The sequence below is a fragment of the Mustela nigripes genome, chromosome 12 (assembly GCF_022355385.1).
Source record: "Mustela nigripes isolate SB6536 chromosome 12, MUSNIG.SB6536, whole genome shotgun sequence".
Classification (NCBI taxonomy): domain Eukaryota; kingdom Metazoa; phylum Chordata; class Mammalia; order Carnivora; family Mustelidae; genus Mustela; species Mustela nigripes.
Genome location: NC_081568.1, coordinates 139,896,381 through 139,900,181, shown reverse-complemented (window position 1 = coordinate 139,900,181; position 3,801 = coordinate 139,896,381).

Here is a 3,801-nt window from a genome sequence, read left to right as displayed (position 1 = left end):
ATACCTTCCACTTCCATCCATGTTTATATAAATAGTAAGTATTCGTCCTTTCTGATGGCTTCCATATCTTCCTTATCCATTCATTTATCAGTGGACATCTGAGCTCTTTTCATTGTTTGGCTATTGTGGACATTGCTGCTATGAACACTGGGGTGCAGGTTCCTCTTTGGATCACTACCTTTGTATCTTTGGGGTAAATGCCCAGTAGTGCCATTGCTGGGCCATAGGGTAGCTCCATTTTTAACTTCTTGAGGGACCTCCATACTGTTCTCCAGAGTGGCTGTAACAGCTTACATTCCTCCCTACAGTGCAGGAGCATCCCCCTCTCTCTACTTCTAAGCCAACATTTATTGTTTCTTGACTTGTCAGTTTTAGCCATTCTGACTGGTGTGAGGTGGTTTCTTATTGTGGTTTGGATTTGTATTTCCCTGATGCTAAGTGATGTGGAGCATTTTTTCCTGTGTCTGTTGGCCATTTGGATGTCTTCTTTGGAGAAATGTCCATTCATGTCTTCTGCCCATTTCTTGACTGGATTCTTTCTTCATTGGGTGTTGAGTTTGATAAGTTCTTTATAGATCTTGGGTACTAGCCCTTTATCTGATATGCCAGTTGAATGTATCTTCTTTCGTTCTCTTAGTTGCTTTTTTAACTTTGATAACCTATAGGAAGATACAAAGAAGAAAAGCGTGAAAAAGGAGTTAAGTGTACTTAACTGCAAAGATTATTACCACATGATAAGGAAAAATCATGGGTCATTTGTTTCAAAAATAAGATTTATGTTCTCATGTCTTATATTAGATACAAGCAAACCAACCCTAACTAAGCTAAATATTTTCTCAAATAAACTCACACATTTTTGTGGTCTTGTGTGGGAAGGTCTGATTGACAATAAGCTAACTTTTTTCATAAAATGTTTATAACTAAAGCAGCATGAATAAATATTGGGACTATGTTGAAGTCTTAGGTGTGGTACTGAAGCTTCATGGGGTTGGTGTACAATGGAGAGAACAGTTTATCTCTAAGATTATATATCTGTATCAAAGGGAAATTAAGAAATACTGCTGAAGTTCCAGTGATTTTCATTTCCTTGAAGGTAAATGTGGTTAAGTCCAGTGCATGAAAACATTTTGTGCTTGCTACCTAACTATTCTGCTAGGACTTAGGATAACAGAAGCCATTATCTAAAGGTGACTGGAAAGGTCTGCTTATGTGGGATGACAGAGGAAGGAAACAAGTGGAATTCTGACACCATGGTGAAGGACTAGCCTGCCATGCTTAATTTTGCTTTCCCTCAGGATAAAAATCAGCATATATAATGGAGTAAGGAAACATTAGATAGAAAATAATTCTTTCACAGCTTCCTAGCTACAGCTAAAAATTGTTCTTGATTTGATTGTCAGAAGTTTGGTTCAATTCAAATAAGCCTGAAACATTTTCTGCAAATGGACAACTTAATTTTCTGTCATCTGGCAGGACCCACAGTGTTTTTGTTTGTTTTTATTGGATGTATGTATGTGCATACATATTTATTATTGAAGTATAGTTGACATATGATCTGTTAGTCGGAGGAGTACAGTGCAGTGACTCAGTAGTTCTGTATATTACACAGTGTTCACTATGATAAGTGCAATCACCCTCTGTCACCAAACAATGTTATTACAATATTATTGAATATACTCCCTATGCTGTACTTTTCATCTCCATGATTTATTTATGTTATAACTGGAACTTGGTATCTCTTTTAATCTCTTTAACCTACTTCACCAGTCCCCGACCATGTCCCTTTTGGCAACCACCAATTTATTCTCTGTATTTAAGAGTCTGTAGGTTTTTTTGTTTGACTCTTTGTTTTGTTTCTTTTTTTTAGATGCTACATATGTAAATTGGTGTAACCACTATAGAAAATAGGGTGAAGATTTTCTTAAAAATAATTAAAAAATAGAAAAACCATACGAGCCAGTAATTGCAATACTGGGTATTTACCCAAAGGGAAAATATAATAATTTGAAAAGATACATGTACCCCAGTATCTATTGCGACACTATTTACAGTGGTCAAGGTATGAAAGCAACCCAAGTGTCCATCAGTAAATGAATAAGTAAAGAAAATGTGATACACACACATACACACATGATGAGATAATATTCAGCCATTAAAATGAGATCTTGCCATTAGCAACAACATGGGTAGACCTAGAGTGTATTATGTTAGGTGAAATGAGTCCAAGAAAGATAAATGCCCTATGATCCTATAGTGTTTTTTAATCTATGTCTATCTGATATGATTTAATGCTAGTCAGTTAAAACAAAAGATTATTTTAGCTGTTATGTGTGCTATCACAGTTCAAACTGAAACATCTTGGAAGTGAACTTTCTGGTATTGATTTGATTTGAATTATGACTCTAGAATGATTTACAAAATGAATCCACCACACTTTTATTTTCTTGGCATAATAGCAATTATTGATAAAAAAAAGTGTGATTCTACTAATGTATATTAACTTTATCTCTGTCTTAATTTATAGTATTATTTGTAGATAGAGGGAAATGAAAATATAATCATTCTTATCCCAGACTATTGATTTTCTGTAGGCTACAAAGAGCCTGGACCGTGTAGGAATTTATTTTCTCTAGTGTGTACTCAGAGATATCCAACCAGAAGTGTTGACTAGGTTGACAACAATTTTTTATATGACTGGCTGTGTGTCATTGTGTGTGTGTGAGCATATGAATATTCACACACATGCCTATGATTTCAGGAATTCAGCTGAGCCAATGTATTGTTGTGCATTAGAGAGGTAAGGTGGTTCTTGATATTTTTTCATTTGAGGGTAGAGTATTATTCCCCTTCAATAAGCTAGCTGAAGTCCAGGGTGGAATTATAGAATATTGGAAAAAAGAAATGAAAAGTGATTACATCTGGGATCTTAAACTAAAATCTAAATTAAATTTACTTGGATCAAATGTAAAACCAGAGCAGAGCAAGATGATGGAGGAGTAGGAGACCTAAATTTCATCTGGTCCCAGGAATTCAGCTGGATAGTTATCAGACCATTCTGAATACTGACTAACTCAACAGGAGATCAAAGAAAAGAATGGCAGCAATTCTATGAACAGAAAAGCGACCACTTTCTGGAAGGTAGGACGTGTGGAGAAGTGAATCCGAGGCAATACACAGGAAGTTAGACTGCTGGGGGAGGCGCTGACTACCAGCAAGCGGTAGAGCTGCAGAGCACAAAATCAGAACTTTTTAGAAGTCTGCTCTGTTGAGGGACATTGCTCCAGTGGCTAAGGGGGGGGGGGGGGGGGAGCCCTCACGGGGACAGTGTGGTCTCAGGACCCTAGGGGTCACAGAAAGACTGGGGGTGTCTAAGTTTGGCAGAGCTCCCAAGTATCAGAGCTAGGAAGCTGGCTGCAAAGGCGGAGCTGAGGACTGGGCTCTCAGCTCGGGGTTGCCATAAACTGAGATCCACAGCACACTGGGCCACTACTCTTCCAGCAGGGACCTAACAAGTGGCAGATCCGGGGAGACTCCCCTTTCTCCCCTGTAGTACACTGCAGGAGGCCACTGCATGAGTGCACCACAGGAATCTGCTGGGTTTGGAGACTCCAAATGGGCCATGCACCAGATACAGAAGCACATAGTCAAAGGCAGGGTAAGCATGGAGTTTGGCTGGAGACCAGGGAGATGGGAATGATTAATAGCTTCTCCCTGAGGGCTCGTTGAGGAGTGGGACTCTAGTTTTTGCCTCTCTGGGGCTGGAGATTAGGAGACCACCATCTTCATTCCCATCCTTCAAAG